Source organism: Rhinopithecus bieti, unplaced genomic scaffold (assembly GCF_001698545.2).
Source record: "Rhinopithecus bieti isolate Rb0 unplaced genomic scaffold, ASM169854v2 scaffold_16834, whole genome shotgun sequence".
Taxonomy (NCBI): Eukaryota; Metazoa; Chordata; class Mammalia; order Primates; family Cercopithecidae; genus Rhinopithecus; species Rhinopithecus bieti.
The window spans coordinates 3405520-3417851 of record NW_016809297.1 but is presented as its reverse complement, the minus strand read 5'-3'; the positions used below and the strand labels follow the sequence as shown (position 1 = coordinate 3417851).

Sequence of the window (12332 nt, the reverse complement as noted above, 5' to 3'; positions counted from 1 at the left end):
ACAGTCAACAGTAAATGATAACAAGAGAAAAGAATCAAGTCACATACAAGGGAGTTCCCATTAGACTAACAACACATTTCTCAGAAGAAACCATATAGGTCAGAAGAGCATGAGATGATATACAAAATACTGAAAGAAAAAAAAAAAAAAAAACTATCAGCCAAGAATACTATACCCAGCAAAACTATCTTTAAGAAATGAAGAGTAAAGTTTTCTCAGACAAGCAAAAACTGAGGGAATTCATCACCACCAGACTGGATATACAAGAAATACATAAGGGAGTTCTACATCTGGAAGCAAAAGGATGATATCTGCCATTATGATAACAAAGGAGAAAGACACAGAATGAAATGTTATTTCTACAGAAAACCAGCAAACTGCAAAAAATAAATGAGAGAAAAAGAGAGAAACAAAACAATCAGAAAGTAAATACCAATGGGACAGTAGTTAGTCTTCACCTATCAACAACTATGAAGAGGTTTAATTCGCCAATTAAAAGAGATTGGCTGAATGGATTAAAAAACAAGATCCAACTATATGCTGCCTACAAAAATCTCACTTCACTTGCAAAGACACACATAGACTAAAAGCAAAGGAATAGAAAAAGATATTCCAATGCAAACTGAAACCAAAAGTAGGCAGGATTATCTATATTTATATCAGACAAAGTAGACTTTAAGTCAAAAAAACATAAAACAAGACAAAGAAGGTCATTAGATAAAAATTGAGTGGTCAATTCAGTAAGAGGATATAACAATTACAGAAAAATAAACAAACATATACATACACACTCTGCATTGGAGACCATAATACAATAATAGCTAGAAACTTCAATGCTCCACATTGAGTATTAGACAGATAATCTAAACAGATAATAAATTGTAAAATATTGGACTTAAACTATACTGTAGACCAAATGAACCCAGTAGATTTTTACAGAGTATTTCATCCAACAGCTGCAGAATACATATTATTCTCCTCAGGACATGGGACATTTCAATGATAGACTATATATTAGGCCTCAATATAAGTCTCAAACATTTTAAAACATCAAAATTCTCTCAAGTATCTTCTCGGAACACAATAAAATAAAATCAGAATCAATATCAAGAAGAACTTTGGAAATTGTACAAATACATGGAAATTAAACAATATGCTCCTGAATGACAAACAGGTCAATGAGGAAATTAAGAAGAAAGTAAAAAAAATTCTTGAAAACATGAAAATAGAAATACCTATGAGATAGAGCAAAAGAAGTACTAAGAGGGAAGAGTATACCAATAAACACCTATATCAAGAACATTAAAATATTTAAAATAAAAACCAACAATATACCTCAAGGACCTAGAAAAGCAAGAACAAATTAAATTCAAAATTTGTAGAAGAAAAAAATAATAAAGATCAGAGCAGAATTAAACAAAATAGAGACTAAAAAATTACAAAAAGTCAACAAAATGAAAAGTTAGCTTTCTGAAAAGATAAACTAAAATGACAATTAGTTAGACTAAGAAAAAAAATAATGAAAATCTCAATAAAGAAGACCAGAAACAAAAAAGGAGACATTACAACTGATACCACATAAATACAAAGGATCATTAGAAACTGATATGAACAACTATACACCACCACACTGGGTAATCTAGAGGAAATATATAAATTCCTGGAAAACTTACAACTTGCCAAAATTGAACCAGGAAGAAATAGAAAATCTGAACAGACCAATGACAAGTAACAAGACTGAATCATTAATAAAAAGTCTCCCAAAAAGAAAACAACAACAACATCAAGGCCCAGGACAGATAGTTTTACTGCTGAATTCAACCAAATTTTAAAGATAAACTAAACCAATTATTTTAAATTATTCCACAAAACAAAAAAGTAAACCATTCTTCCTAATTCATTTTAAGAGTACAGCATCACCCTGATACCAAAACAAAACATAGACACAAAACAACAACAAACTACAACAACAAACTTCAGGCCAATATCCCTGATGAATATGAGTGTAAAAATCCTCTACCAAATACTAGCAAACCAAATTCAACATCACATTAACAAGATAATTCACCATGATCAAGTGGGATTTATTCTAGGGTTGCAAAGATGGTTGGTATATGCAAATCAATAAATGTGATATATTACATCAATAGAATAAAGGAAAAAGTCTTACGATTGCCACAATAGAAATCAAAATAAAGAGTTTCATAAAACTTCATCCTAAAATTTCTTCATCATAAAATCTCTCAAAAATTAGACACAGAACTAGATATGACCCTACACAATAAAGGCCATTTATGACAAACCTACAGCTAACATTATACAGAATAGAGAAAAGCTTAAAGCGTTTTCTACAAGAAGGAACAGGACAGGTATGCCCACCTTTACCACTCTTATTCAAAATAGTAATAGAAGACCTAGGCAGAGCAATTTGTCAACAGGATGAAATAAAGGGCATCCAAATTGGAAAAGAGGTCGTCAACTTATCCCTCCTTGTAAATGAGATAATTTATATATATATAAAACCTGAAGACTTCACCAAAACTCCTATGACTAATAAATAAGTTTAATAAAGTTGCAGGATATAAAATTAACATACAAAAAAATCATTACCATTCCTATTTACCAAAACAAGCTAACTGAAAAGAACTGGAGAAGGCAATCCCATTTATAATAGCTTAAATAAAATAATAAACTACTTAGGAATAAACTTAACCAAGGAGGTTAATACTCTCTAAAATTAAAACTGCAAAACACTGAAGAAAAAAACTGAAGGGGACATAGAAATCAAAAGACATCCCATGCTCATGGATTAGAAAAGTTAATATTGTCAAAATGACCATGCAACCCAAAGCACTTTATAGATTCAAAGTAATCCCTATTAAAAATTGCAATTACATTTTTCTTCAAATAAATAGGGAAAAAAATCCTAAAATTTATATTGAACCACAAACAAATGCAAGTAGTCAAAGTAATACTGAACAAAGGGAGGAATCACACTATGTGACTTCCAAATATATCACAATGCAATAGTAACCAAAACACAATGGCATTGCTATAAAAACTTACACACAGACAAATAGAACAGAACACCCTGAAATAAATCTGTGTATTTACAGTCAACTCACTTTTGACATAGGCTCTAAGAACGTACACTGGGGAAAAGACACCCTCTATAATAAATAGTGTTGAGAAAACTGGATATTCATATGCAGAGGAATAAAACCAGATCCCCATCTTTCAGCAGATCCAAAAATTGACACAAAATGTATTAACAACTTAAATGTAAGACCCAAAACTATAAAACTACTAGAAGAAAGCAGAGGGGGATTTCTTTGGGACACTGGTCTGAGCAAAGATTTTTATGGATAAGATTACAAAGGCACAGATACCAAAAGAAAATGGACAAACAAGACTATACGAAACTTTTAAAAAGTTTTCGCTCGGAGAAGAAAACCATCACAGCGTGAAGAGATAATCTGTATATGGGGAGAAAATATCTACAAACTATTTATCTGACAAGGGCCTTTTACCTAGAATATACAAGGAACTCAAGCAACTTAAAAGCACTAATAATAATAGCAATAATCCCATTAAGAGGTGGAGAAGAATCTGAAAGACATGTCTCAAAAGAAGAAATGCAAATGGCCAAAAAGTATATAAAAAATGTTCAACATCACTAATCATCAGGAAAATGCAAATCAAAACCACAATAAGATATCATCTCACACGAGTTAGAATGACTATTATCAAAAGGACAAAAAATAAGAAATACTGGGTAGGATGCAGAGAAAAAGGAATTCATACATTGTTGGAAGGAATGTTAATTAGTACAATTATTATGAAAAACAGTATGGAGGTTCCTCAAAAAAACTAAAAATAGAACTATCATATAATCCATCAATCCTATTACTGGGTATTTAGCCAAAGGAAAGGAAACTTGTGTATCAAAGTAACATCTTTACCCCTTGTTTATAATAGCATTATTCACAATAGCCAAGATGCGATATCAACCTAAATGTCCATCAATAGATAAGTGGATAAAATAATTATGTTATATATACACAATAGAATACTATTCAACCATAAAAAGAAATGGGACCTTGTTCTTTTTTGCAACATGGATGAACCTGAAGGGCATCATGTTAACTTAAATTAGTCAAGCACAGGAAGATCGATATCACATTCTCACTTATATATGGGAGCTAAAAAACTGAGCTCACGGAAGAAAAGACTAGAATTGTGGTTATCAGAGTCTGAGAAGTTAGGGATGAGAAGAGCAAAGAGAGAAGCTGGTTAACTGTTACAAAATTACAGCTAGATATAATAAATAAGTTATGTTCTATATCACTATAGTGTGAATACAGCTAACAATAATTTATTGTATATGTTCAAAAAGCTAGAATGGAGAATTATGAATATTTCCAGTACAAAGAAAGGGTAAGGGTTTTAGATGATGGTTATACTAATTACTCTGATTTAATCTGCATATTTCATACTTGCATCAAAATATCATTCTGCATCCTATAAATAAGTAAAATTATTATGGTAACTAAAGATAAAGTGAAGAAAACAAAAACTGCAAAAAAGCAACCAAAATCATGCAAATACAACTTTTAAAGATTTTTTATGACTTCATTATTATTTTTGATTTGGGGAATATAAATTTCACGGCAATTTCAATGTACCTTCTAGATGTTACATAGACACCTATGATCTGAACTTAAAGTTTTAGAACATTTCTACCTGTAATAGGTTTTTAGATACTTAAATTTTGTTGTTTGTTCTAGGTTTGAGGTCAGTGAAGAAAACTGACATTTTAAATTAATCATAGGCATGATGGCCTAATTAATCTTCTTGACTGTGAACTCTTGGGTGTCAAGAGTCAATCCATAGGACATTGCATCCTGAATATATTAACATCTCAATTGTTCATTTATTAAAATGAAAGATTTTCATCAGATTTCTTCTTAGCTGAACTTCCAATTCATGTCTTATTGGGCTTTTGTTTTGACTTTTCCATAAATCATGGCAAACCCAATGTGGCACAGGTTTGTTTTTTGAAAAAAATTATTATTGCTTACCCTGGGTACAGCTATACATATAGGATATATATACAGTATATATATGAGATATACATACACACATCCTATATATACAGTATATATATATAGGATATATATCCACACACATATCCTATATATACAGTATATATAAGATATATATACACAAATATCCTATATATGTAGTAGATATATAGGATATATATACACACATATATCCCTGTTTAAAAAAACCCTTTAAGTATACAACCCTACCTTATGCACTTAGGTAGAAACAAAAACAATTGTCCGTAACACTTGAACTTTTTCTTTTAGACTAGACCCTGTTTATAATTATACATATTTTACATAATATAAACTAGTTCAATGTAAAGATAGTTTGTCAGAAAGCAACAAAACCAATCTAAGACAATGTAACAGATAAATGGTTGGTTAACCTCCCAAGGGTAAGATGATGAAATCATCAGTTAGTAAGGCTGGGTCCCTTCCAGTTTTCTTATGCTATGTCTCTTTAAAATACATGTACATGTAGAATATTTTAAACCAGAACGAATTTAAACGTATTTTATAAATAGTATTAGCACCCTAGTTCTTAATATGTTCCAGAATTTGAATCAGTGAGAATGGAATCCTACACATTTAAAAAATTAAATAAATAAAAAGCAGCTATCCTTTATGAATAATACCATGAAACTGAGTCTGAGTTAGATTTCCAAAATATGGAAAAATGAGGTTTCTTTTTGCCTATCATTACTATGATGACAATTATGAATTGATCTATAATGAATATTAATTAAATGAATATTAAGTAATGACACTGATGAAACATTTATTGAGAGCTGACAATGTGCTTTTTCCCTGCTCTTTCAACAAAAAAGAATGTTGCATAGGCACAAACCTTCGGTAGATGACATAGGATTTCAAGAAAATAGATGACTTTAGTAACTTTGCTTAAAGGTTAAAGAGGTAAATTTAAAAGAAGGGTGAAACAGCCATAATGATGTGAAATAAAAGCTGAAGCTCAGTGCAGTATGATACATCCTTAGTTATATGTTCACACCTCCCAACTAGACTCTGCATTTCTGGAAGTTTTATAACTAGCCTAGAAACAATATTACAGAGAATTCAAATTTCAAATTTCAGAATCACAGAGGATTTGAGTATCTCCCACCCTCCTTGAATTAGCTGATATGTAGCACTGGGATTGTCATTATCAACTCTTGCTGATTAGAATTAAGTCAGATGAAAAAATATACAGAAAGTTTCCATACTACTGGAGCTGTGAGAAAGACACATATACCATACTTCTACTTCCTAACAAACTTTCTGACATTGCTGAGAAATAATGACTTAGTTAAACACATGCTCTAAGGAAAGATTTAACATACTCTATGCTATTTAAGACTTAATCACCATATTTACAATGCATAATTTAGTAGAATTCTTAAAATTGTGGAAGAGCAAGCAACATCGGAAGAAGAGGAGAAGTTAATATGACATATGGTTTTCTGAGGGTGTTATAGGTAGAGATACGTAGATCGCTCCTTCAGCAACATCACAACTTAGCCAAGTTTTCAGAGTTACAGTGAAGAAAAAAGAGATGTAGAACTGGAACCATTTTAAGTTTCAGCAACACGGATGGAATTGGAGGTCACTATGATAGGTGAAATAAGCCAGGCTCAGAAAGATTAATATCACATGTTCTCATTCATATGTGAGAGTTAAAAAGTTAATTCCATGCAGGTAGAGAGTAGAATGATGGTTATCAGAGGATGGGAAGAGTTTGCATGTTTATGGAGTAGGAGGATAAAGAAAGGTCGGTTAATGGATACAAACATGTGGTTAGATAGAAGAAATAAATGTTAATGTTCAATAGTAGAGTAGGATGACAATAGTTTCACATATTGTATGTTTCAAAATAGCTGGAAGAGAGAACTTCCCAATATAAAGAAATAATAAAATACTCAAGGTGATGTATACCCTAAATACTCTGACCGGATCTTTACACATTTTATTCATGTTACAAAATATTACATGTACCCCATAAATATGTACAAATATTATGTACTGATAAATAATAAAATGTATAATTGTATATTTATACTTTCAATAAATATTTATAATTTTAAAAATTACGTTTACAAGAGTAAAACAGGATTAATTCATTTGAAAACTAAATAATATTTTAAAATATACATTTTCGAACAGTTTTGTTGTCCTTTCTGTGAACTAACAAGCTTCATAATTTATTTTGATGATATTTTTGTTGACTCTATTCTTGCTTTTTTAAATTTTACTTTAAAGTTCTGGGATACATGTGCAGAATGTGCAGGTTTGTTACACAAGTATACATGTGCCATGGTGGTTTGCTGCACCCATCAACCTATCATCTAGGTTTCAAGCCCCACATACATTAGGTATTTGTCCTAATGTTCTCCCTCTTCTAACCCCCAACCCCTTGACAGGCCCTGGGGTGTGATGTTCCCTTTCCTGTGTCCATGTGTTCTCATTGTATTAACTCTATTCTTAAAGGTTCATCAGATATTATGACAAGAGAATGTATTCCAGGAAGAACACACCATAACTGGTCTAAAGGGATATAGTGTTGCACATATTCATTGTTTCACATCCTATCATTTCCTGCTAATGGATAGTAATAATATAGTTAATAATAAGTGAGATGAATGATCATCTAAAAATGATTTTAAAATTGTAAATAAGTTTCTATTCTAAGACAAATTTTCTGTTTTAGGAAATATTTAATCATTATTTTTTTCATTAGGAATGGTTTTATAGTACAGAAAGAATTAAACAACTGTAAAAGCTGAATTATTTGTAGGACAAAATAACACAGTGTGGGAAAAATGATCCTTTGCACTTTTGAGTAGAGAACAGCCAGAAGAAACTATTCTTCATAAAGATGTTCACTATCATGTTACTTATAATCACACAATGAGGAATTGAAAAGATGCTAGACAAAAACAGTTTCAACTAAAATATGACATCTTTACTTAATGAGATTATGCAAGCATTAATAGTGATGTCCCACAGTATATGGAAATACATAAACATTTAATGATATCAGATTAAATGTTAAAATAGAATGCCACATGGTATATTCAGGTTAACTTTAAAAGGTGAAAAAAATCTAAAACCAGGAAGGTAATTTTAATAGTGTTTCTATTTATATACTAATTGTGATTCTTCTTATATAGCTATATCACAGGTTTTGAAGTTTTTAAATTCTTTTTCTTTATTATTTTAAAATTTTGTTTGAGTACATAGTTATGGTATAATAAAATGTTAAAATTCACTTTTCAAATTATAGCATAACACTTATAATAGCAATATTAGATGATACCCTAGCACTCACCACCAGCATAGTTGTTAGCAATTTTCATGAATTAACTCATTTAATTTTATTTACAAACGGAATGCAGAGGGACAAAATGTTAATAGCTTGCTTCGTATCACAAAACTAGTGAAAATCCCAGGATTAAAATACAAATGGTATACTGCCATAGTTCTAAGGTGATTGAACCAATTTACTCTCTCACTTGCAATGGATGAACAATTTGGCTCCATCTTAACAAAGCTTAGGCTCTTTAATGTGCTTGTATCATTCTCTTCAGTGTCTAGTGTTATCTCCTGATATTTAATATCAATTTTCTTGATAAATAATAATGGTGAATACATATTCATATGTTTATAGGTGGTTTATAAATAGACTTAGTTCAAATGCCTGTTTAGGTCCCTTCCCTTTTCAATTGAATTGTTTGCTTATTATTGATTTATATAAATTCTTTTTATATTTCATACACAAGTCATTTGTCACCATTCTGAAACTATTGGATGGAAATGACCTGCCCACAGATTAGGAGTTCATGTTAGAACTCTGGACTCTAGTCTTCTACACTTTCTGGCTATCATTATTCTCTCTTCTTTCTTTCTCTTCTTTCTTTCTTTTCTTTCCTTCTCTTCTTTCTTTTCTCCTTCCTTCCTTCCTTCCTTCCTTCCTTCCTTCCTTCCTTCCCTCCTTCCTTCCCTCCCCTCCCCTCCCCTCTTCCTTCCTTCCTGCCTGCCTGCCTGCCTTCCTTCCTCCCTTCTTTTCTTCCTTCCTCCCTTCCCTTCTCTCTCTCTCTCTCTCATCAATCTTCCACACTTCTCCTCTTTTCTAAAACTTTTCACTGGACTCTCTGGAACCATTGTGCAATAAAACAAATTATTCTTTCCTCTCCAAATGATTGCCACTTTTGCTAATAACACTTCTGAAAAGAGGCAGCTCACTCTCCCAATCCTTTCAAGTGTCATAGTTTTAAGGGCAATATCTTGGCCTTCCATCAAAATTACCACTTGTCCAGCTCCAAAGTAGATTTTCTTTACATTTGAGGTTCATGAAATCTAATAGTTCTCCTCTCTACCCTTATTCTGTGTTTAAGGGCAATATTTTGGCCTTGCATCAAAATTACCACTTGTCCAGCTCCAAAGTAGATTCTCTTTACATTCGAGGTTCATGAAATCTAATAGTTCTTCTCTCTACCTTTATTCTTTACTGTCAAGTAAAAACTATTTTTAAGACTCTGCAACTATCCTGGGTGGTTTTAAGGATAACAACCAATAAGCCATTCTCAGAGTTCCCTTACTTTCTAACATCTAATGAACATCCCCTGCACATCAGTTGAGTCACTCAGATTCATGACTGCATATTGGATCTTACCATCATCTGAAAATAATCTATTTTGAAATCACATCAAATCCTAATATTCTACTCTCTGCTACAGTTTTCTCTCCTGGTTACCTAATTTTCTTCCTCTGTTGGTGTATCTTGACTATTCACATTGCAATCTCCCACTGATACTCTCATATCTCTTCTGCTCCCTGCTTTACATTTAGTTTACACCACATTGCTAGCAAAGTTGTCTTTCTACAACACAAAGTTAATCATTTAAGCTCATATTTATATTGGATAAAGCCAATCTCCTTGACAAGACAGGCCAGGAAGCCATTATCTTGGACCTCCCTCTCCAGCCTCACCCTTACACATAACCTTTAAAAAATATTTTGGAGTTTCATGATCACACTGTGTATTCTCTTGTCACTGAGACTATTTATGTAAATGTCACATTACAGTTTGCTTCAAAATACTTATTTATACTCAGACATTTACTGTTTACCCTTAGGATGCATTAAGATTCCCACCTCTAGAGCTCCTATAAGTGAATATTTATCACATCATAATATTTAATCTCTTTGGATGCTTCATCTAGTTTACTCTGAATTTCAGGAGAGAAGAGAACTGCTCTTATGTGGATGTTTAGCTCCAGTGACTTTAGTAAAAATTAATTGGAAGAAAAAGGAAGAAAAGAAAGAAGGAAGGAAGGAAAGAGGAAATAGAAGAAGTATAAACAGTAGGAAGCTGGCACTGCAGATGTATATAAAATAATGCAATGATCTTTAAGGTACCTTTAAGAAATAAAAACCACAAGTCATATAAAACAATGGTTTATATATATCATACAGCTTCAACTTTAAATAATCAGCATATTAAAACTATGTCATTCATGATTCCAATTTATCGACACTAAAATATTGTTATTGATATGGAAAAATGGCTAAGTAATTAACCCCTTTGTTAGAGAATTAAGAACCTTGCTCTTCAAGATCGATTGTGTTATTGGCAAGAACATGGATGGAGCTAGAGGCCATTTTCCTTAGGAAACTAATGTAGGAACAGAAAACCAAATACCACATGTTCTCACTTACAAGTGAGAGCTCGATGATGAGAACACATGGACAGATAGAGGGCAACAATGATGGAGGGCTTAGGGTTGGGGTAAAAGGATGAGGAAAAATTACTAATGCGTGGTAGGCTTAGTACCTGGGTGATGAAATAATCTGTACAACAAACCCCCATGACACAAGTTTACCTATATAATGAACCTGTACATGTGCCCCTGAACCTAAAAGTTAAATTAAAATAAGAACATTGTTTTTAAATTATAACACAAAATGTGTACACACAGAAAACAAAATTAAATCATGGAGGTAAATACAACAGAAATGATTTTTGTGATAATTTGCTCGAGTTTACTCTTCAAAGTTTAAAATGTGATTTTGTCATGAGATATCTCAAGTCTTCTTTTGTTGATAGTGGCAGAATTAATTAAACAAAGGCCCCTTCAAAACTGAAAAATAATTACATAAACATGTGCACTCTTATAGAGCCACTTTACCTTATAAAAAAGATATAAAACTTAGAATGAATATAAAACTAAAATGTAATTCTAGAGAAATTGATCAGATTTGTAGCTTACTCTATGAGATTACTCTAAAATCAAAGGGATTCTATAGGCCTATTTCATTGATTTCTGTGACTTCACAAATTTATGTACTACCCAAAATAATTTTAAAAGTATGAACTTAAGCCAGTATAGAGAAACAGAAGAGAAATTTATGAATAGAATAGTAATAAAGTTATATAATAAAACATACAAATAAATAACATATACTCCAACATCATAGTTCAATGTTGGTATAAATTTAACTGTAAGCTTCTTAAATACAAAAAAATGAAACATGATGGTAATGACACATGAAGTCTAAGAGATAACACCGTGATAAACAGAACTGAGAAGAACTTTTGTCAGGTAATGAAGGATTTTCCAACATTTCTTTTTTTGTTAAAATAGGGAGTTTTATATGATTAATTTTTAAAAATCCCTTTCATTGCAGGCTGATGACATAATTGTTGAAGCCCAATTTAATTTAAGCAAAACTGCGAAGGGCTAAAACAACAAAGACTACATCTGTCTTGAGTTAGGGGCAAATTAGAACATAGAAGAGTGAGTGGCTTGCATATGGTCTCATTAGGCCATATTCCATATGAGATTATTAAAATTTATTTGCAATGTCACTTTGTTTTGGATTGGACAGCTAAGATTTCAGTGTGTTATCTGTAGCAAGAACCAAGAGTGCAGTTTTGAAATATATTCTATTAAAGGCGGAACATCTGTTTTGACAATCAACTGGGAAGGGTTAATGGCCTTTTATAGAAATTAAGCCGCTTATGAGTCTCGATGAGTTGGGATTCATCCTACATTTGTTTGGAAGTACAATAAGGGGAGGATTTAAGGAAATCTGTCTTTGTAAACAGTTCCTGATCTGTCTTCAATATGGCAGCAAATGAACTATAGCTATAATTGCTACCAGAACATTTAAAAAAAAAAAAAAAAAAAGCATTCTACGTACCTAAAAACAATCATGGAAAAATAT

At 31.7% G+C, this 12332-nt stretch overlaps 1 protein-coding gene across 3 annotated transcripts in view; it reads right to left on the bottom strand.

Annotated features, from left to right (window-relative positions):
• Window positions 1-12332, bottom strand: part of DGKB (diacylglycerol kinase beta) — a 780654-nt gene that overhangs the window by 506898 nt on the left and 261424 nt on the right. The window lies entirely within an intron of this gene.